Source organism: Mytilus trossulus, chromosome 14 (genome assembly GCF_036588685.1).
Source record: "Mytilus trossulus isolate FHL-02 chromosome 14, PNRI_Mtr1.1.1.hap1, whole genome shotgun sequence".
Lineage (NCBI taxonomy): Eukaryota > Metazoa > Mollusca > Bivalvia > Mytilida > Mytilidae > Mytilus > Mytilus trossulus.
In genome coordinates this window covers 65,036,917-65,062,522 of record NC_086386.1, presented here as the reverse complement: position 1 = coordinate 65,062,522, position 25,606 = coordinate 65,036,917, and the positions used below count along the sequence as shown (strand labels likewise).

General features: G+C 40.4%; 1 protein-coding gene across 6 annotated transcripts in view; it reads right to left on the bottom strand.

The window, feature by feature from the left end:
- The window catches only part of LOC134695720 (protein furry homolog-like), a 399,195-nt gene extending 373,911 nt beyond the window's left edge, over positions 1–25,284 (bottom strand). For 4 of the 6 annotated variants that reach the window (XM_063557100.1, XM_063557103.1, XM_063557104.1 and 1 more), the window contains exon 1: positions 9,731–9,861. The gene's annotated coding sequence lies outside the window, so the exon portion shown is untranslated. Of the gene's footprint in view, positions 1–9,730; positions 9,887–25,265 lie in introns of those variants that run through there. The other 2 variants (XM_063557102.1, XM_063557101.1) reach the window with 2 other exon arrangements.
- Between the last annotated feature and the right edge of the window lie 322 nt (positions 25,285–25,606).

Sequence of the window (25,606 nt, the reverse complement as noted above, 5' to 3'; positions counted from 1 at the left end):
TAAGCCAAAAACTGCATTTTACCCCTATGTTCTATTTTTAGCTGTGGTGGCCATCTTTGTTGGTTGGCCGGGTCACACCACACATTTCTTAAACAAGGTACAACAAAGATGATTGTGGCCCAGTTTGAATTATTTTGGCCCAGTAGCTGCAGAGGAGAAGATTTTTGTAAAAGATAACTAAGATTTACGAAAAAAGGCTAAAAAATGACTATAAAAGGCAATAACTCCTAAAAGGGTCAATTGACCATTTCGGTCATGTTGACCTATTTTAAATCTCACTGGTGTACATTATTGCTGTTTACAGTTTATCTCTATCTATAATAATATTCAAGATGATAACCAAAAACAGCAAAATTTCCTTAAAATTACCAATTCAGGGGCAGCAACCCAACAAAGGGTTGTCTTATTCATCTGAAAATTTCAAGGCAGGTAGATCTTGACCTGATAAACAATTTAACTACAGTCAGATTTGGTCTAAAGACTTTGGTTTTTGAGTTATAAGCCAAAAACTGAATTTTACCCCTATGTTCTATTTCTAGCCATGGCGGCCATCTTGGTTGGATAACCGGGTCAATGGACACATTTTTTTTAACTACATACCCCAAAGATGATTATGGCCAAGTTTGGTTTGATTTGGCCCAGTAGTTTCAGTGGAAAAGATTTTTGTAAAAGATTAATAAGATTTACGAAAAATGGTTAAAAATTGGCTATAAAGGGCAATGACTTCTAAAGGGGTCAATTGACCATTTCGGTCATATTGACTTATTTGCAAATCTTATTTTGCTGAACATTATTGCTGTTTACAGTTCATCTCTATCTATAATAATATTCAAGATACATGTACATGTAATAACCAAAAAAAGCAAAATTTCCTTAAAATTACTAATTCAGGGGCAGCAACCCAACAACAGGTTTTCCGATTCATCTGAAAATTTCTTTTCAGGGCAGATAGAAATTGACCTGTTAAACAATTTTACACAGTCAGATTTACTCTTAATGCTTTGTTTTTGAGTTATAAGTCAAAAACTGCATTTCACACCTATGTTCTATTTTTAGCCATGGAGGCCATCTTGGTTGGTTGGCCGGGTCACCTGACACATTTTTTAAACTGGATACCCCACTGACGATTGTGGCCAAGTTTGGTATAATTTGGCCCAAAAGTTTCAGACGAGAAGATTTTTGTAAAAATTAACGACGTCGGATGACAGACGACAGATAATGGACGCCAAGTGATTGGAAAAGCTCACTTTACCCTTTGGGCCAGGTGAGCTAAAAATATACGGTGTGACATGTGGAAAAACTATTATAATTATGAAATAGCAGTTAGTTGAACTTATCACATGTTTTATCACTCGAAAAAGCCCGAACTACACTAAAACTAGAGGCTCTCAAGAGCCTGTGTCGCTCACCTGTTAATGTGTTTACTGATGTCGGCCATCTTCGTTGGTAGGCAAGGTCATTAGACACTTTTTTTTAAATAGATTATGATTGTGGCCAAGTTTGGTTAAATTTGGCCAAGTAGTTTTAGAAAAGATTTTTATACAAGTTACAAAAATATTGACTATAAAGGGCAATAACTCCTTAAGGGGTCCTCTGACAATTTTGATCATGCTGACTAATTTGTAGATCTTACTTTGCTGAACATTATTGCTGTTTACAGTTAATCTCTATCTATAATAGTCTTCAAGATAATAACAAAAAAATGCAAAATTTCCTTAAAATAACCAATTTTAGGACAGCAACCCAACAACAGGTTGTCCGATTCAACTGAAAATTTGTGAGGGGATATATCTTATTCTGATGGACATTTTAATCTTGAAAGATTTGCCCTAAATGTCTTAGTTTCAAAGATATAAAGCAAAAACTGCATTTTACCACGATGTTCTAATTAATTAGCCATGTCGGCCATTTTGTGTGGTAGGCTGGGTCATCGGACACATTTTTTAAACTATAAACCACAATGATAATTGTGGACAAGTTTGGAAAAGCAGTTTCAGAGAAGAAGATTTTTAGAAAAGTTATTAAAAATTGACTATAAAGGGCAATAACTCCTTAAGGGGTCGACTGACAATTTTGATCATGCTGACTTATTTGTAGGTCTTACTTTGCTGAACATTATTGCTCTTATCTCTATCTATAATAGTATTCAAGATAATAACCAAAAACTGCAAAATTTCCTTAAAATAACCATTTAAGGGACAGCAACCCAACAACAAGTTGTCTGATTCGTCTGAAAATTTCATGGCAGATAGATCTTGACCTGATCAACAATATTACACCATGTCAGATTTGCTCTAAATGCTTTGGTTTTGAGTTATAAGCCAAAAACTGCATTTTACCCCTATGTTCTATTTTTAGCCATGGCAGCCATCTTAGTTGGTTTGACAGGTCACCCCACACATTTTGTAAACTAGATACCCCAAGGATGATTGTGGCCAAGTTTGGTAGAATTTGGCCCAGTAGTTTCAGAGGAGAAGATTTTTGTAAAAGTTTACGGATGACGGACGCAGGACGACGGATGCAAAGTGATGAGAAAAGCTCACTTGACCTTTCAGGTCAGGTGAGCTAAAAAATGGACTGAATCACTCAAAAACCCTGATTCTAACCACACTATACCTACCGTTATGTACCTGTTAAAGATATGGAAAATGAAGCAACTGTCAAGTTAGTTCTTGTGGTAATAGATATCTTTATTTCTTTCAAAGTTTCAATATTGTGTGCGTGTTTAGGAGTTTCAAGTTTTTTTGGGGGGAAAAGGGTTTGGGGGACTAGCAATATCCCATATCACAAAAGTGCAATCTTTTCAATTCATTGTTCAAAATGAAGGTCCCGTATACATGACATGTACAGTACCACATTTTAATATGCCATATGTTTTGCCTCTAATATCACGTTTATACTTAAATACTGCGCGAAATAAACAAAAGTTTCCATCTGACAATAACTTTAATTTATAACTTTATTATTGGGTTAAACAGTTGATACTGTTATTGGTTGATATGAGAGTTTATATTGCCCTTTTCCTCATATTTGAATAAAAATGCATATATATTTTAATTTTGGAGTGAAATGTATAATTCTGGTTAAAATAGCCGTTCATATTTTTTCCCGTGGATTCACTTTTTTTCTGTTTTATACTGATATAATATATGATTTCAAAAATTAAATTCCATTGTTTTGATCAAATACTCGTGTATTTTAGGACGTTTCTTTAAATAGTGTAGATTGTAAAGGATCTAGAATAGTTACCAGTTTATTCTTACAATTATATTAAGTAAAGTTGTCTCATCATTTATTCTTGTTTGAGTTAAACCACTTCTTTTGTTATATAATTGTGGGCGTCAACTTGTTTTTGTTTGAAAGTAATCTATTTGTCAGTTGTGTTTATTTTAACAGTCGTGCCTTGTTCTTCATAGCTCATTAGTTGTAAATTAAACCAAGAAAAAGGAAGTGACAAGAAAACTGTAGTTCCTAATTTCTCGTCAAACTGTGTCTGGCCAATTCTTAACCTTTTTCCTACTTCATTATGGCATAATAGGGTATGGGCTAGAATTGAATCAGAAGTGGCTTTCCGGCGGGAGAAATGGCACATATAGCCACCTGCATGCATAAATGAATTAAAACAATATTTATTCAGGATAAAACTATGTTTTTTAACAGTCTTAATCACAAATCTGATGTAGGGTGACACATGCATTTCGCCCGACAATTATTGTCATATATCATAACTTCCTTTAAAATTGCCTCTTTGCTCTATTTTGTGACATTCCTAGTTCTTGGGAGTTTTTTGTATTTTAACATAATTTGTGTTTTCCCCATTTCCAAATTTCTTGAAGCTTGTTCACCCTTCCAATTTTATAAATACTAGTATGTAGCTGTTTTCATTACAATTATAAATACTAATATATGCACATAAAGAAATGTCCTAATATGTTGGAACGTTTTTGTGATAAATTCATTACCATAATTTCATCATATGCTATCAGATACATGTATACGTTTTTATTGTCAATATCAAATTAAAACACTATCCAGATACGATTATTTTCTCATTTTTTAATACCATAATTACAATTAATTATCTCTTTTCTGAGTTATGATTATCATCCCAAATTTTTCAAAAGCAATTTTCAAAGTGCTTAAACAATTCCAGTGCACCATTACGATTCAAATATAATGTAATGATATTCAAAAACCTTGCAGCTGAGTAGCTATTGACAAAAACATGCTACATTTGATATTATGACTTAAGATTTTACATATATCTGGCATTGCCCTGCATATTGGGATAGTCTTAATTCCAGTTATGGTAGTCAGTTTATTACCAGTGATGTTTATTACTCCAAAGCATTTGCTCAGACATACATCATGTAATTACAATGTATTTTAATTTATTGTAAGAAATAATGACCATAGCAAGTAATAAGATTCTGTGCAAGCTTCCCAGTAATTCCCAAGGATCTCATATATTAGTAACATTCTTTTAATAACTAATATAAGTTTATCCCTTTAAAGCCTTGTCTAATTTATGATAATTCATGGTTAATCAAAAATGTATAAATTTGATAAAAAAAAAATGGTTATCAAGGCTATGAATTAAGTTTGTGGCCTAAGTCTCAAGAGTTCCCTAGATCCCACTATATGTTCCAGACCGTATGAGTATTTGGACCGTACGCGTACGGTCTGACTAATTTCAAGAGGTTAGTCAAGTTTATTAGATACAAGTGCATATAATAGATCAACACAGCTTAACTCTAAAATTAATATTTTTATTACTTAAAAAAAGCACGCTAATTAAATCTGTTAATCTCTTATAATTAGCATGTTGATGTCATACATTATATTTTTTTTCTGTATTAAATTATGCTCACTGAAGATGAAACCATGATATCGGAAGTAAGCATAATGTGGGAGGACAATTGTTTTGGAATATTACAAAAAAAAAATGCAAAGCTTAGGAACATGCATGAACTGCAAACATGTAAATGAAAAAAAAAATATACGTTTCATGTGCTAGCAAGAGTGCGAGAGTGCAAAAATAGGATTCAGATGTACAGTTCAACAAATATTTAATTTCAATTGTTCATTTTATCCATCTAATTGTAATAACAATTTGTAAAACAAAAAATAAAAATTTCGATAAATGTTTCTTTAAATTTAACCCATTTGATTCAATAACATGTATTGCCAGCTGGACTGTATGCGTATACTCATATGGTCCGACCATGTCTCCATTTTTCAATCTTTCAAGAACCATAACTCCTGAACGGTAAAGGTCAAAATCGCCATTTTTGAACTTGACCTTCATTTAGTTGTCAGTAACAACATATTATTGCGCACCCTATTGAACCTTTCCATAGATTCACCTGCAAGTTACCTGTCCATTTAAACTTTTGGCAGTTCTATTGTCCATCTAACAAATACAACAGGTATTGTTCTCTGTATAGTTTATTCACTCAGACCTTTAAATTTCTTTTAAGAGAAATCTATCACTCATTGATTAATTTACCTGAGCAAAAAATGTATCTGCTTAATTGATGGAAATAACATGTTTACTATTAATATTAAAACTGTATATGAGTTTGAATGTATTATATTTTCAAACTGTTGAATGTAAACACTGATTCAAACATTAATAAAAGTTGATTTCTCAAAAACTTCAACATTATTCCAATTTCCCTAAAAAAAATTGATAAAAAAAACCTCTAAAAATTGTGATTTTTAATATAAAGGCCTTCTTAAAAGTATTCTATAACTTAACAAAAACTGAAAGAAGCAAATTTTCATACGAACAATACTTTTTTTTTAAAAACAAACTTTTTATGATTAAATTATTATCTATTTAGATTGAAAAAAATATTATAAATGTTCAATAAACCTGAAACCACAGGCATTTTTTTTTTGAAACATGTAATTTCTATCAGTTTAACAGATAAACTTTTTACTCTGGTAGATTAATCAATATGTTTTTTTTCGATATTTCATTCCGAAAAGAAGTGAACATTGTGTACGGTCTTTAGCTGACCACATACTAGTTCAAATAATTATGACATCTTGAAAGGCTATTATAATTTTTTTTCTTTGACGCCTTTACTTCGAAAGAAAAAAATTATAATAGCCTTTCAGGACATCATAATTATTTGGACTAACCACAATAAAATTGAGAATGGAAATGGGGAATGTGTCAAAGAGACAACAACCCGACCAAATAAAAAAACAACAGCAGAAGGTCACCAACAGGTCTTCAATGTAGCGAGAAATTCCCGCACCCAGAGGCATCCTTCAGCTGGCCCCTAAACAAATATATACTAGTTCAGTGATAATGAACGCTATACTAATTTCCAAATTGTACACAAGAAACTAAAATTAAAAGAATACAAGACTAACAAAGGCCAGAGGCTCCTGACTTGGGACAGGCGCAAAAATGCGGCGGGGTAAAACATCTTTGTGAGATCTCAACCCTCCCCCTATACCTCTAACCAATGTAGAAAAGTAAACACATAACAATACGCACATTAAAATTCAGTTCAAGAGAAGTACATGTACATGTACATCCTTCCTCTGGTAGAGAGTTAAGGCGCTGTACACCGTACACAAAAACTTTATTTTCATACTTGTTTATTACCCAAAAAGTTTCAAGGAATGAGTAATCACATGTAGGTTTCTGATGGTATCGGGATCGTTCGCCCTACGTTCGTTCGCACTGAGTTTGTTCGCCCTGATAGCCCATTCGCCCTGAGTTCGTTTGCCCTCTATTCATTTATTTATATTAATTAAATAAAATTGGTCAAAATTTGGTAATTCAAAATTCTCTGAATATAATCGATACAAGAATACTATGTATTTACATTAGAGCTAAGTAACTGTTAACAACATATAAATGCATCAAATAATAAGCATCTCTGTAGCTTAAAACATGCTTTTAAAGATTTGTTGTATAATTCATCTATACACTGCTTAAAAATACCACTAGATGTAAATGTGATTCCAAGATATCAATATAATTTTGCACTTTCAATCTCTTTACCTTTAACCCTTAGAGTGCCACGGGTTTTTGGGGTAAACTACCGTTGAGTGCCAAGAGAAAAGCCCTTGAATTCAAATTTCAACGGAAAACGTCACAAAGGAAGCGTAACAATGCATAACGTCATGCAATTGTTTCCGTATGGAGGCAATTCTGTTTCGACGGTCGACGTTTGTCAGTTAGATTTTTGTTTGAATGGTCAATCTAATGGATGTTTAAGAAATATGCAAAGTTGATATAACATAAGGGTACCCAAAGTGCACCGAGTACTCAAATTGCACCTATTTTACAAAAAAAGGCAATATAAATCTTACAAGATTTCCTAGAGACTAAACAAGTTGTATTTTTATGATTCGATACTATGCCCGTCTTTCAACATAGGTAAACATATTTAGTTATACACAAAACCTTCACAGTATTTATCAACAGATGGACTGTCTACTGAAAAAAACAAAATGTACGAAAACGTCACCATTCGACGTCATTAAAACATCATCTTTTTAAAATTGGCAAATACAATATATTATATCATCGTGTAATGTGTTTTGGTACTAATAACAATTTTCACTGCTTACAGTTTTCAGTTTTTATTCCAGTGTTTACTCAAATTTAAAAAGCATGTCCTGTAGATTGATTTAAGGTATCTAGATTTTTTTTCAATGCTTACTACGATTTTTTACTGTTTCCGATTACTTTGCGATTTTTGTATGTCAAAAAAACGGCGTCATATGTTTTCGTATGAAATAAAAATTGGATCAGTACACGGACAGGAAATGACTACAAAATCCGGAAATTAATATTTTCTAAAGTCGTGGCTCTAATGATCGCTTGAATCATAAAAAAAGTAAATAAATACTTTTCAGTACTAAACATTACTAGTAAATAGTTTTAGGTTGGTAAATTGTGTGCAGAAATTTTAAGATTTTGATTAATTTCAGATTGGCACCTGGTTTGTACAAAATACATTATTTTTTCTAAAATAAAATGCAGTTTTCAAAATTTAGGATTAAATATAAAAAGTCAAGACGGTTTCATCTTCATGAATCAAGGATGTATACAAAAAAATTATAAATGAAATATTGAATAATTAGATTTTGAACAACCATTTTATATCCAGGTGTAATGATAAGTCGTTATACTAAGGCTATTTTTTTCTTTTTTTTTCTGTAGACTTAGCTTTAATTTTTTATAACCATGCATTGGCCAGCTTGATAACTCGTAATTGTTTGTCAGTAACTAAATGTACAATGATGTCCCATACGGAACCTTCTGACCTTGTTTGTTTACATTAAAATTTCAATGGCGTCAAAATCACGTGATGTCAGTTCGTTATATCCAATCAAATTGCTCTACTGTCAATTAGGGGATTTTTCAGTCTACAGCAATTACGTTATTTCTTTCTGGGATATTGCTTCAAAATAGTTTGCAATAGTTCTGGGTTTTATTCAACAGGAAAACTCTTTTTTTTGCCATCCCTTTTGACATCAAGGGAATTTTGTATGAATATTTACATACAGTCATGATGGTCAGAATATCGATCTTTTTTTAATGAATAAAAAGAAAATTCTATGAAAAATAAATGTAAATGGTTTTTTATTAACCAACTCTATATGCCTGTTCAAAATTATGGCATGGGCATCGTTTTTTCATATAGTTTTCCTTTCATTTTGGTTGAGCTTTTTTCGCGGGAAAATCGAGAAAGAGGTAATTAGGAGCATGTCATTTTTAAATTCCTAGAAATACGTTTTGCTTGACCTATATTGCCTGCCACAAGATTGATGACGCTGAATGGAATGTACACAAAGCAATGGAGGTCGGAAATGGGATTTTGTGAAGTTCTAGAATGTTTTTAAATATTCGGAAGTTGGGATTGAAACGGGCATTAGAAAATTGGCATTTTTTGGCAATAATTGAGAACAACAATGAAAACTTACCTTTAGAAATGTTTTTTTATTCAAAAGTGCAGAAAAAACGTATTTTGCACTGTTTTTCTACGCCAGAAGTACCGTAGTGACATCAATGCGGAGTTTCCCCGTGTGTTAAGTTCAAACACAAATACCTAACGAACTGACAAGATGAACGATCTTAGACTACGGTAGGATATAAGAACCCTACTAATTTTAACTCGCTGGTTTGTAATTAAAACGGTCCAAAAAACACATGACAGTCATATGTCTTGAAGATCCGGTATCTGACTTGCAAAAAACATATCTGGACTTTATTTTAACCCTTCAGAATTTTTTACTATAGCTATTCTAGTGATGCATATTTTTGACATTAAATAAAAATGGCTAAATAGGTCAGTTTTATTTAATTTGTTCTAACGTCTTTAAAAAGCGACGTTGAATATGTTTTAAATATGTCAAGTTGTAGTGGTGTTGTTGTTCTAAATATTGAAACCGAAAAACACGCCACAATGTACGCGTATGCAGCCGAAACCGACGAAATGTGGTTGATACGAAAACATATGACATACGAAAACATATGACACGACGATAAGTATCCATTTCGTAAAATATGAATAGTAAGCATGGACAAATATCCAATTTCGATGCAAAATTAATTGGGAGCAGGAATTTCAAATGTTGAAAAATGTACACAGAGTGACAGACTAGTCACACTGAATATTGATAAATATTGATAAAGCAAAACAAAAATTTCGTTTCCGTGTAGTGTCAAAATCGATCACGCCCGATTGGTTAGTACCTATATCCTCTGTACTGATGATACACGTTGACTTATATTGTTTCTTAGGCAGACTGGCACTTAAAATTTGGAACTTACTCTTCTAAGTCTTTATCAAATACGAAACTAAATATTTTAACTTTTACACAGAACAAATCATCTCATCCCCTACCGTCAAAGTATCATTGCGGTCCACAACAACGGTCGTCTAGCTTCTTCTTCAGTTTCAGAAAACCATCAACGAGGGCCTGGACAGGGTTTTGGGAGCACGAGAGAGAGGGGCGGGAGAAGGGAGAGAGGCGGAAGGAAAAAGGAGAGCGGGTGGGCGAAGGGAGAGAAGGGGTGGGAGGAAGGAGAGAAGGAGAGAAGAGACAGGAGAAAGGAATATGAACACATGTCACCATCCTTATTTCTTTTTTAGATAAATTGCTTCAAAGTTGACCAATATGCATAGAATTTGGCAGAAAAAGGATTACATTACCAGAGACATATAATACAGTATATGTCTCTGACATTACTTAGTATATAGAGTAACGTTTTTTTTTATTTTCCCTGTCTGGTTTCGTAAATTTCCTATTAATTCTAACTGATTTAGTTTTATTTCCAACTAACAGGGTGTAGTCTGAGATTCAGCTTTCAAAATTTCATTTGGTGAACAGTGATTTTCAAGTACAATTTGAATTGATTGATTTGAGGTGCAAAATGTCTGGTGGCAAATATTTAACGCATGTTCAGGACCATACAATACATTTTGAAATTGTTAACGTTGTATCTAAAAAAAAAAAGAAAGAAGACACATTTCTAGATCTAATGCAGCCATAAAAAAGGTTACAAAAACATCCCATCATGCAATTGTTAAAGTGAAAGATAAAATAATACATGTCTTTAATGTACGGTATATTCTCTGTATGATGTAAGCGTTTGGGTACCGTAGTGTTGCATAGTTGCAGACATACCTTACACACAGCATTAAATGTAAGTTCAATTAACATTCTGTCTTTCGTGAAAAATGATATAATAAAAAAATAATCTGAGAACATGCATGCATCATCTAGATGTAAAACACTTGGTGCGTTATAAAAGTTCCACCTTGAAATTGTACACTGTAGAAGGAAGAAGTCCTGTGTAAACTGTATTTATAAGATTACAGTATCGGCAATCTATTTTTGACAAGCTTCCAAAACCCTATTTTCTGTACAGTCCAATAATATTCCAAAAACTGGTTACACTTGTGTGCCAAAATAACCAAGTTCAAGGACAATTGTATTATTCTTTTTTGTTTATTCCATTCCAAAAACCATTTTCTGTCTGATTTTCAAAGACTGTTGTACTATGTGTTTTCAACAAATTATATCCCGTATTATTTTCCAAAAGAATTTTATATTTCTATTTTGCAAGAAGCGTTTTTTTGGCAATTAAACTTAAGAATTTTCACAAAAAGTGTCACAAAAAAATCACCGTATTTTCACAAATTAACCTGCGTTTCTATGGTTTGGATTTACGGGGGCGTAGCAGCCGGCTGTCGTTGGTACGGCATGCCGTACCTATTTTTTTTTTATATAATTTGTTAGGGAAAAAAAAAATTTGCACGGGATTAAAGAAAACAAGGTTTTTACAGGAAAAAACAGACAAAAAAATCCCATTCATGAGTCATAGGCAACATAAAGGAGGGAGAGGACAGGGGTAAGGGAGACAGGGAGAAAGGGGGTAGGAGAAAGGAGAGGAAGGCTGGGAGAAAGGAGAAAAAGTTCCCTACAGGAAAGGGAGGAACACATGTCATACACAAAAATGCTAACAGAAAACATACCTGGGGAATCCAATCAGCGACGCGCCCTAGAGGAAAGGGAGGAACACATGTCATACACAAAAATGCTAACAGAAAACATACCTGGGGAGTCCAATCAGCGACGCGCCCTAGAGGAAAGGGAGGAACACATGTCATACACAAAAATGCTAACAGAAAACATACCTGGGGAGTCCAATCAGCGACGCGCCCTAGAGGAAAGGGAGGAACACATGTCATACACAAAAATGCTAACAGAAAACATACCTGGGGAGTCCAATCAGCGACGCGCCCTAGAGGAAAGGGAGGAACACATGTCATACACAAAAATGCTAACAGAAAACATACCTGGGGAATCCAATCAGCGACGTGCCCTACAGGAAAGGGAGGAACACATGTCATACACAAAAATGCTAACAGAAAACATACCTGGGGAATCCAATCAGCGACGCGCCCTAGAGGAAAGGGAGGAACACATGTCATACACAAAAATGCTAACAGAAAACATACCTGGGGAATCCAATCAGCGACGCGCCCTAGAGGAAAGGGAGGAACACATGTCATACACAAAAATGCTAACAGAAAACATACCTGGGGAATCCAATCAGCGACGCGCCCTAGAGGAAAGGGAGGAACACATGTCATACACAAAAATGCTAACAGAAAACATACCTGGGGAATCCAATCAGCGACGCGCCCTAGAGGAAAGGGAGGAACACATGTCATACACAACAATGCTAACAGAAAACATACCTGGGGAATCCAATCAGCGACGCGCCCTAGAGGAAAGGGAGGAACACATGTCATACACAACAATGCTAACAGAAAACATACCTGGGGAATCCAATCAGCGACGCGCCCTAGAGGAAAGGGAGGAACACATGTCATACACAAAAATGCTAACAGAAAACATACCTGGGGAATCCAATCAGCGACGCGCCCTAGAGGAAAGGGAGGAACACATGTCATACACAAAAATGCTAACAGAAAACATACCTGGGGAATCCAATCAGCGACGCGCCCTAGAGGAAAGGGAGGAACACATGTCATACACAAAAATGCTAACAGAAAACATACCTGGGGAATCCAATCAGCGACGCGCCCTACAGGAAAGGGAGGAACACATGTCATACACAACAATGCTAACAGAAAACATACCTGGGGAATCCAATCAGCGACGCGCCCTAGAGGAAAGGGAGGAACACATGTCATACACAACAATGCTAACAGAAAACATACCTGGGGAATCCAATCAGCGACGCGCCCTAGAGGAAAGGGAGGAACACATGTCATACACAAAAATGCTAACAGAAAACATACCTGGGGAATCCAATCAGCGACGCGCCCTACAGGAAAGGGAGGAACACATGTCATACACAAAAATGCTAACAGAAAACATACCTGGGGAATCCAATCAGCGACGCGCCCTACAGGAAAGGGAGGAACACATGTCATACACAAAATGCTAACAGAAAACATACCTGGGGAATCCAATCAGCGACGCGCCCTACAGGAAAGGGAGGAACACATGTCATACACAAAAATGCTAACAGAAAACATACCTGGGGAATCCAATCAGCGACGCGCCCTACAGGAAAGGGAGGAACACATGTCATACACAAAAATGCTAACAGAAAACATACCTGGGGAATCCAATCAGCGACGCGCCCTACAGGAAAGGGAGGAACACATGTCATACACAAAAATGCTAACAGAAAACATACCTGGGGAATCCAATCAGCGACGCGCCCTACAGGAAAGGGAGGAACACATGTCATACACAAAAATGCTAACAGAAAACATACCTGGGGAATCCAATCAGCGACGCGCCCTACAGGAAAGGGAGGAACACATGTCATACACAAAAATGCTAACAGAAAACATACCTGGGGAATCCAATCAGCGACGCGCCCTACAGGAAAGGGAGGAACACATGTCATACACAAAAATGCTAACAGAAAACATACCTGGGGAATCCAATCAGCGACGCGCCCTACAGGAAAGGGAGGAACACATGTCATACACAAAATGCTAAAAGAAAACATACCTGGGGAATCCAATCAGTGACGCGCCCTACAGGAAAGGGAGGAACACATGTCATACACAAAAATGCTAACAGAAAACATACCTGGGGAATCCAATCAGCGACGCGCCCTACAGGAAAGGGAGGAACACATGTCATACACAAAAATGCTAACAGAAAACATACCTGGGGAATCCAATCAGCGACGCGCCCTACAGGAAAGGGATGAACACATGTCATACACAAAAATGCTAACAGAAAACATACCTGGGGAATCCAATCAGCGACGCGCCCTACAGGAAAGGGAGGAACACATGTCATACACAAAAATGCTAACAGAAAACATACCTGGGGAATCCAATCAGCGACGCGCCCTACAGGAAAGGGAGGAACACATGTCATACACAAAAATGCTAACAGAAAACATACCTGGGGAATCCAATCAGCGACGCGCCCTACAGGAAAGGGAGGAACACATGTCATACACAAAAATGCTAACAGAAAACATACCTGGGGAATCCAATCAGCGACGCGCCCTACAGGAAAGGGAGGAACACATGTCATACACAAAAATGCTAACAGAAAACATACCTGGGGAATCCAATCAGCGACGCGCCCTACAGGAAAGGGAGGAACACATGTCATACACAAAAATGCTAACAGAAAACATACCTGGGGAATCCAATCAGCGACGCGCCCTACAGGAAAGGGAGGAACACATGTCATACACAAAATGCTAACAGAAAACATACCTGGGGAATCCAATCAGCGACGCGCCCTACAGGAAAGGGAGGAACACATGTCATACACAAAAATGCTAACAGAAAACATACCTGGGGAATCCAATCAGCGACGCGCCCTACAGGAAAGGGAGGAACACATGTCATACACAAAAATGCTAACAGAAAACATACCTGGGGAATCCAATCAGCGACGCGCCCTACAGGAAAGGGAGGAACACATGTCATACACAAAAATGCTAACAGAAAACATACCTGGGGAATCCAATCAGCGACGCCCCCTACAGGAAAGGGAGGAACACATGTCATACACAAAAATGCTAACAGAAAACATACCTGGGGAATCCAATCAGCGACGCGCCCTACAGGAAAGGGAGGAACACATGTCATACACAAAAATGCTAACAGAAAACATACCTGGGGAATCCAATCAGCGACGCGCCCTACAGGAAAGGGAGGAACACATGTCATACACAAAAATGCTAACAGAAAACATACCTGGGGAATCCAATCAGCGACGCGCCCTACAGGAAAGGGAGGAACACATGTCATACACAAAATGCTAAAAGAAAACATACCTGGGGAATCCAATCAGTGACGCGCCCTACAGGAAAGGGAGGAACACATGTCATACACAAAAATGCTAACAGAAAACATACCTGGGGAATCCAATCAGCGACGCGCCCTACAGGAAAGGGAGGAACACATGTCATACACAAAAATGCTAACAGAAAACATACCTGGGGAATCCAATCAGCGACGCGCCCTACAGGAAAGGGAGGAACACATGTCATACACAAAAATGCTAACAGAAAACATACCTGGGGAATCCAATCAGCGACGCGCCCTAGAGGAAAGGGAGGAACACATGTCATACACAAAAATGCTAACAGAAAACATACCTGGGGAATCCAATCAGCGACGCGCCCTAGAGGAAAGGGAGGAACACATGTCATACACAAAAATGCTAACAGAAAACATACCTGGGGAATCCAATCAGCGAAGCGCCCTACAGGAAAGGGAGGAACACATGTCATACACAAAAATGCTAACAGAAAACATACCTGGGGAATCCAATCAGCGACGCGCCCTAGAGGAAAGGGAGGAACACATGTCATACACAAAAATGCTAACAGAAAACATACCTGGGGAATCCAATCAGCGACGCGCCCTACAGGAAAGGGAGGAACACATGTCATACACAAAAATGCTAACAGAAAACATACCTGGGGAATCCAATCAGCGACGCGCCCTACAGGAAAGGGAGGAACACATGTCATACACAAAAATGCTAACAGAAAACATACCTGGGGAATCCAATCAGCGACGCGCCCTACAGGAAAGGGAGGAACACATGTCATACACAAAAATGCTAACAGAAAACATACCTGGGGAATCCAATCAGCGACGCGCCCTACAGGAAAGGGAGGAACACATGTCATACACAAAAATGCTAACAGAAAACATACCTGGGGAATCCAATCAGCGACGCGCCCTACAGGAAAGGGAGGAACACATGTCATACACAAAAATGCTAACAGAAAACATACCTGGGGAATCCAATCAGCGACGCGCCCTACAGGAAAGGGAGGAACACATGTCATACACAAAAATGCTAACAGAAAACATACCTGGGGAATCCAATCAGCGACGCGCCCTACAGGAAAGGGAGGAACACATGTCATACACAAAATGCTAACAGAAAACATACCTGGGGAATCCAATCAGCGACGCGCCCTACAGGAAAGGGAGGAACACATGTCATACACAAAAATGCTAACAGAAAACATACCTGGGGAATCCAATCAGCGACGCGCCCTACAGGAAAGGGAGGAACACATGTCATACACAAAAATGCTAACAGAAAACATACCTGGGGAATCCAATCAGCGACGCGCCCTACAGGAAAGGGAGGAACACATGTCATACACAAAAATGCTAACAGAAAACATACCTGGGGAATCCAATCAGCGACGCGCCCTACAGGAAAGGGAGGAACACATGTCATACACAAAATGCTAAAAGAAAACATACCTGGGGAATCCAATCAGCGACGCGCCCTACAGGAAAGGGAGGAACACATGTCATACACAAAAATGCTAACAGAAAACATACCTGGGGAATCCAATCAGCGACGCGCCCTACAGGAAAGGGAGGAACACATGTCATACACAAAAATGCTAACAGAAAACATACCTGGGGAATCCAATCAGCGACGCGCCCTACAGGAAAGGGAGGAACACATGTCATACACAAAATGCTAACAGAAAACATACCTGGGGAATCCAATCAGCGACGCGCCCTACAGGAAAGGGAGGAACACATGTCATACACAAAAATGCTAACAGAAAACATACCTGGGAAATCCAATCAGCGACGCGCCCTACAGGAAAGGGAGGAACACATGTCATACACAAAAATGCTAACAGAAAACATACCTGGGGAATCCAATCAGCGACGCGCCCTACAGGAAAGGGAGGAACACATGTCATACACAAAAATGCTAACAGAAAACATACCTGGGGAATCCAATCAGCGACGCGCCCTAGAGGAAAGGGAGGAACACATGTCATACACAAAAATGCTAACAGAAAACATACCTGGGGAATCCAATCAGCGACGCGCCCTAGAGGAAAGGGAGGAACACATGTCATACACAAAAATGCTAACAGAAAACATACCTGGGGAATCCAATCAGCGACGCGCCCTACAGGAAAGGGAGGAACACATGTCATACACAAAAATGCTAACAGAAAACATACCTGGGAAATCCAATCAGCGACGCGCCCTACAGGAAAGGGAGGAACACATGTCATACACAACAATGCTAACAGAAAACATACCTGGGAAATCCAATCAGCGACGCGCCCTACAGGAAAGGGAGGAACACATGTCATACACAAAAATGCTAACAGAAAACATACCTGGGGAATCCAATCAGCGACGCGCCCTACAGGAAAGGGAGGAACACATGTCATACACAAAAATGCTAACAGAAAACATACCTGGGGAATCCAATCAGCGACGCGCCCTACAGGAAAGGGAGGAACACATGTCATACACAAAAATGCTAACAGAAAACATACCTGGGGAATCCAATCAGCGACGCGCCCTACAGAAAGGGAGGAACACATGTCATACACAAAATGCTAACAGAAAACATACCTGGGGAATCCAATCAGCGACGCGCCCTACAGGAAAGGGAGGAACACATGTCATACACAAAATGCTAACAGAAAACATACCTGGGGAATCCAATCAGCGAAGCGCCCTACAGGAAAGGGAGGAACACATGTCATACACAAAAATGCTAACAGAAAACATACCTGGGGAATCCAATCAGCGACGCGCCCTACAGGAAAGGGAGGAACACATGTCATACACAAAAATGCTAACAGAAAACATACCTGGGGAATCCAATCAGCGACGCGCCCTACAGGAAAGGGAGGAACACATGTCATACACAAAAATGCTAACAGAAAACATACCTGGGGAATCCAATCAGTGATGCGCCCTACAGGAAAGGGAGGAACACATGTCATACACAAAAATGCTAACAGAAAACATACCTGGGGAATCCAATCAGCGACGCGCCCTAGAGGAAAGGGAGGAACACATGTCATACACAAAAATGCTAACAGAAAACATACCTGGGGAATCCAATCAGCGACGCGCCCTACAGGAAAGGGAGGAACACATGTCATACACAAAAATGCTAACAGAAAACATACCTGGGGAATCCAATCAGCGACGCGCCCTACAGGAATGGGAGGAACACATGTCATACACAAAAATGCTAACAGAAAACATACCTGGGGAATCCAATCAGCGACGCGCCCTACAGGAAAGGGAGGAACACATGTCATACACAAAAATGCTAACAGAAAACATACCTGGGGAATCCAATCAGCGACGCGCCCTACAGGAAAGGGAGGAACACATGTCATACACAAAATGCTAAAAGAAAACATACCTGGGGAATCCAATCAGCGACGCGCCCTACAGGAAAGGGAGGAACACATGTCATACACAAAAATGCTAACAGAAAACATACCTGGGGAATCCAATCAGCGACGCGCCCTACAGGAAAGGGAGGAACACATGTCATACACAAAATGCTAAAAGAAAACATACCTGGGGAATCCAATCAGCGACGCGCCCTACAGGAAAGGGAGGAACACATGTCATACACAAAAATGCTAACAGAAAACATACCTGGGGAATCCAATCAGCGACGCGCCCTACAGGAAAGGGAGGAACACATGTCATACACAAAAATGCTAACAGAAAACATACCTGGGGAATCCAATCAGCGACGCGCCCTAGAGGAAAGGGAGGAACACATGTCATACACAACAATGCTAACAGAAAACATACCTGGGGAATCCAATCAGCGACGCGCCCTAGAGGAAAGGGAGGAACACATGTCATACACAAAAATGCTAACAGAAAACATACCTGGGGAATCCAATCAGCGACGCGCCCTACAGGAAAGGGAGGAACACATGTCATACACAAAAATGCTAACAGAAAACATACCTGGGAAATCCAATCAGCGACGCGCCCTACAGGAAAGGGAGGAACACATGTCATACACAAAAATGCTAACAGAAAACATACCTGGGAAATCCAATCAGCGACGCGCCCTACAGGAAAGGGAGGAACACATGTCATACACAAAAATGCTAACAGAAAACATACCTGGGAAATCCAATCAGCGACGCGCCCTACAGGAAAGGGAGGAACACATGTCATACACAAAAATGCTAACAGAAAACATACCTGGGGAATCCAATCAGCGACGCGCCCTACAGGAAAGGGAGGAACACATGTCATACACAAAAATGCTAACAGAAAACATACCTGGGGAATCCAATCAGCGACGCGCCCTACAGGAAAGGGAGGAACACATGTCATACACAAAAATGCTAACAGAAAACATACCTGGGGAATCCAATCAGCGACGCGCCCTACAGAAAGGGAGGAACACATGTCATACACAAAATGCTAACAGAAAACATACCTGGGGAATCCAATCAGCGACGCGCCCTACAGGAAAGGGAGGAACACATGTCATACACAAAATGCTAACAGAAAACATACCTGGGGAATCCAATCAGCGAAGCGCCCTACAGGAAAGGGAGGAACACATGTCATACACAAAAATGCTAACAGAAAACATACCTGGGGAATCCAATCAGCGACGCGCCCTACAGGAAAGGGAGGAACACATGTCATACACAAAAATGCTAACAGAAAACATACCTGGGGAATCCAATCAGGGACGCGCCCTACAGGAAAGGGAGGAACACATGTCATACACAAAAATGCTAACAGAAAACATACCTGGGGAATCCAATCAGCGACGCGCCCTACAGGAAAGGGAGGAACACATGTCATACACAAAAATGCTAACAGAAAACATACCTGGGGAATCCAATCAGGGACGCGCCCTACAGGAAAGGGAGGAACACATGTCATACACAAAAATGCTAACAGAAAACATACCTGGGAAATCCAATCAGCGACGCGCCCTACAGGAAAGGGAGGAACACATGTCATACACAAAAATGCTAACAGAAAACATACCTGGGGAATCCAATCAGCGACGCGCCCTACAGGAAAGGGAGGAACACATGTCATACACAACAATGCTAACAGAAAACATACCTGGGGAATCCAATCAGCGACGCGCCCTAGAGGAAAGGGAGGAACACATGTCATACACAACAATGCTAACAGAAAACATACCTGGGGAATCCAATCAGCGACGCGCCCTACAGGAAAGGGAGGAACACATGTCATACACAACAATGCTAACAGAAAACATACCTGGGGAATCCAATCAGCGACGCGCCCTACAGGAAAGGGAGGAACACATGTCATACACAAAAATGCTAACAGAAAACATACCTGGGGAATCCAATCAGCGACGCGCCCTACAGGAAAGGGAGGAACACATGTCATACACAAAAATGCTAACAGAAAACATACCTGGGGAATCCAATCAGCGACGCGCCCTACAGGAAAGGGAGGAACACATGTCATACACAAAATGCTAAAAGAAAACATACCTGGGGAATCCAATCAGCGACGCGCCCTACAGGAAAGGGAGGAACACATGTCATACACAAAAATGCTAACAGAAAACATACCTGGGGAATCCAATCAGCGACGCGCCCTACAGGAAAGGGAGGAACACATGTCATACACAAAAATGCTAACAGAAAACATACCTGGGGAATCCAATCAGCGACGCGCCCTACAGGAAAGGGAGGAACACATGTCATACACAAAATGCTAACAGAAAACATACCTGGGGAATCCAATCAGCGACGCGCCCTACAGGAAAGGGAGGAACACATGTCATACACAAAAATGCTAACAGAAAACATACCTGGGGAATCCAATCAGCGACGCGCCCTACAGGAAAGGGAGGAACACATGTCATACACAAAAATGCTAACAGAAAACATACCTGGGGAATCCAATCAGCGACGCGCCCTACAGGAAAGGGAGGAACACATGTCATACACAAAAATGCTAACAGAAAACATACCTGGGGAATCCAATCAGCGACGCGCCCTACAGGAAAGGGAGGAACACATGTCATACACAAAAATGCTAACAGAAAACATACCTGGGGAATCCAATCAGCGACGCGCCCTAGAGGAAAGGGAGGAACACATGTCATACACAAAAATGCTAACAGAAAACATACCTGGGGAATCCAATCAGCGACGCGCCCTACAGGAAAGGGAGGAACACATGTCATACACAAAAATGCTAACAGAAAACATACCTGGGAAATCCAATCAGCGACGCGCCCTAGAGGAAAGGGAGGAACACATGTCATACACAACAATGCTAACAGAAAACATACCTGGGGAATCCAATCAGCGACTCGCCCTACAGGAAAGGGAGGAACACATGTCATACACAACAATGCTAACAGAAAACATACCTGGGGAATCCAATCAGCGACGCGCCCTACAGGAAAGGGAGGAACACATGTCATACACAAAAATGCTAACAGAAAACATACCTGGGGAATCCAATCAGCGACGCGCCCTACAGGAAAGGGAGGAACACATGTCATACACAAAAATGCTAACAGAAAACATACCTGGGGAATCCAATCAGCGACGCGCCCTAGAGGAAAGGGAGGAACACATGTCATACACAAAAATGCTAACAGAAAACATACCTGGGGAATCCAATCAGCGACGCGCCCTAGAGGAAAGGGAGGAACACATGTCATACACAAAAATGCTAACAGAAAACATACCTGGGGAATCCAATCAGCGACGCGCCCTACAGGAAAGTAAGGAACACATGTCATACACAAAAATGCTAACAGAAAACATACCTGGGGAATCCAATCAGCGACGCGCCCTACAGGAAAGGGAGGAACACATGTCATACACAAAAATGCTAACAGAAAACATACCTGGGGAATCCAATCAGCGACGCGCCCTACAGGAAAGGGAGGAACACATGTCATACACAAAATGCTAAAAGAAAACATACCTGGGGAATCCAATCAGCGACGCGCCCTACAGGAAAGGGAGGAACACATGTCATACACAAAAATGCTAACAGAAAACATACCTGGGGAATCCAATCAGCGACGCGCCCTACAGGAAAGGGAGGAACACATGTCATACACAAAAATGCTAACAGAAAACATACCTGGGGAATCCAATCAGCGACGCGCCCTACAGGAAAGGGAGGAACACATGTCATACACAAAAATGCTAACAGAAAACATACCTGGGGAATCCAATCAGCGACGCGCCCTAGAGGAAAGGGAGGAACACATGTCATACACAAAAATGCTAACAGAAAACATACCTGGGGAATCCAATCAGCGACGCGCCCTAGAGGAAAGGGAGGAACACATGTCATACACAAAAATGCTAACAGAAAACATACCTGGGGAATCCAATCAGCGAAGCGCCCTACAGGAAAGGGAGGAACACATGTCATACACAAAAATGCTAACAGAAAACATACCTGGGGAATCCAATCAGCGACGCGCCCTACAGGAAAGGGAGGAACACATGTCATACACAAAAATGCTAACAGAAAACATACCTGGGGAATCCAATCAGCGACGCGCCCTACAGGAAAGGGAGGAACACATGTCATACACAAAAATGCTAACAGAAAACATACCTGGGGAATCCAATCAGCGACGCGCCCTACAGGAAAGGGAGGAACACATGTCATACACAAAAATGCTAACAGAAAACATACCTGGGGAATCCAATCAGCGACGCGCCCTACAGGAAAGGGAGGAACACATGTCATACACAAAAATGCTAACAGAAAACATACCTGGGGAATCCAATCAGCGACGCGCCCTACAGGAAAGGGAGGAACACATGTCATACACAAAATGCTAACAGAAAACATACCTGGGGAATCCAATCAGCGACGCGCCCTAGAGGAAAGGGAGGAACACATGTCATACACAAAAATGCTAACAGAAAACATACCTGGGGAATCCAATCAGCGAAGCGCCCTACAGGAAAGGGAGGAACACATGTCATACACAAAAATGCTAACAGAAAACATACCTGGGGAATCCAATCAGCGACGCGCCCTACAGGAAAGGGAGGAACACATGTCATACACAAAAATGCTAACAGAAAACATACCTGGGGAATCCAATCAGCGACGCGCCCTAGAGGAAAGGGAGGAACACATGTCATACACAAAAATGCTAACAGAAAACATACCTGGGGAATCCAATCAGCGACGCGCCCTAGAGGAAAGGGAGGAACACATGTCATACACAAAAATGCTAACAGAAAACATACCTGGGGAATCCAATCAGCGACGCGCCCTACAGGAAAGGGAGGAACACATGTCATACACAAAAATGCTAACAGAAAACATACCTGGGGAATCCAATCAGCGACGCGCCCTACAGGAAAGGGAGGAACACATGTCATACACAAAAATGCTAACAGAAAACATACCTGGGGAATCCAATCAGCGACGCGCCCTACAGGAAAGGGAGGAACACATGTCATACACAAAATGCTAACAGAAAACATACCTGGGGAATCCAATCAGCGACGCGCCCTACAGGAAAGGGAGGAACACATGTCATACACAAAAATGCTAACAGAAAACATACCTGGGGAATCCAATCAGCGACGCGCCCTACAGGAAAGGGAGGAACACATGTCATACACAAAAATGCTAACAGAAAACATACCTGGGGAATCCAATCAGCGACGCGCCCTACAGGAAAGGGAGGAACACATGTCATACACAAAAATGCTAACAGAAAACATACCTGGGGAATCCAATCAGCGACGCGCCCTACAGGAAAGGGAGGAACACATGTCATACACAAAATGCTAAAAGAAAACATACCTGGGGAATCCAATCAGCGACGCGCCCTACAGGAAAGGGAGGAACACATGTCATACACAAAAATGCTAACAGAAAACATACCTGGGGAATCCAATCAGCGACGCGCCCTAGAGGAAAGGGAGGAACACATGTCATACACAAAAATGCTAACAGAAAACATACCTGGGGAATCCAATCAGCGACGCGCCCTAGAGGAAAGGGAGGAACACATGTCATACACAAAAATGCTAACAGAAAACATACCTGGGGAATCCAATCAGCGACGCGCCCTACAGGAAAGGGAGGAACACATGTCATACACAAAAATGCTAACAGAAAACATACCTGGGGAATCCAATCAGCGACGCGCCCTACAGGAAAGGGAGGAACACATGTCATACACAAAAATGCTAACAGAAAACATACTTGGGGAATCCAATCAGCGACGCGCCCTACAGGAAAGGGAGGAACACATGTCATACACAAAAATGCTAACAGAAAACATACCTGGGGAATCCAATCAGCGACGCGCCCTACAGGAAAGGGAGGAACACATGTCATACACAAAAATGCTAACAGAAAACATACCTGGGGAATCCAATCAGCGACGCGCCCTACAGGAAAGGGAGGAACACATGTCATACACAAAAATGCTAACAGAAAACATACCTGGGGAATCCAATCAGCGACGCGCCCTACAGGAAAGGGAGGAACACATGTCATACACAAAAATGCTAACAGAAAACATACCTGGGGAATCCAATCAGCGACGCGCCCTACAGGAAAGGGAGGAACACATGTCATACACAAAAATGCTAACAGAAAACATACCTGGGGAATCCAATCAGCGACGCGCCCTACAGGAAAGGGAGGAACACATGTCATACACAAAAATGCTAACAGAAAACATACCTGGGAAATCCAATCAGCGACGCGCCCTACAGGAAAGGGAGGAACACATGTCATACACAACAATGCTAACAGAAAACATACCTGGGGAATCCAATCAGCGACGCGCCCTACAGGAAAGGGAGGAACACATGTCATACACAAAAATGCTAACAGAAAACATACCGGGGGAATCCAATCAGCGACGCGCCCTACAGGAAAGGGAGGAACACATGTCATACACAAAAATGCTAACAGAAAACATACCTGGGAAATCCAATCAGCGACGCGCCCTAGAGGAAAGGGAGGAACACATGTCATACACAACAATGCTAACAGAAAACATACCTGGGGAATCCAATCAGCGACTCGCCCTACAGGAAAGGGAGGAACACATGTCATACACAACAATGCTAACAGAAAACATACCTGGGGAATCCAATCAGCGACGCGCCCTACAGGAAAGGGAGGAACACATGTCATACACAAAAATGCTAACAGAAAACATACCTGGGGAATCCAATCAGCGACGCGCCCTACAGGAAAGGGAGGAACACATGTCATACACAAAAATGCTAACAGAAAACATACCTGGGGAATCCAATCAGCGACGCGCCCTAGAGGAAAGGGAGGAACACGTCATACACAAAAATGCTAACAGAAAACATACCTGGGGAATCCAATCAGCGACGCGCCCTAAAGGAAAGGGAGGAACACATGTCATACACAAAGGGATCCTAACAGAAAACATACCTGTAAATATTTGGTCTATCATTGTTGAAGTTACACTGTCTGGCTGTCCTAAATGCATCTGAATACTAATTTAAACAACTAAGTCAGTCTGTAGTACTGCAAGAAGTGAGAGAAATGTTTAATATTAAAAAATTAGGTAAATGATTTTTTTTCAATAGGACTAAGGTTGTTCTTAACTAGTACATAAACAAGTAACATTTGTTGTGGAACTGTTAAAAAGTTAACATTAAACATAAATGTAGCATCAAAAGGGGGAGGCAAGGCAATCCCCTCTCCCCCACATCTGCTTTTGAAAAACTTTTTAACTTAAGGACACATTTACAGATATTTGGAAGATGTTT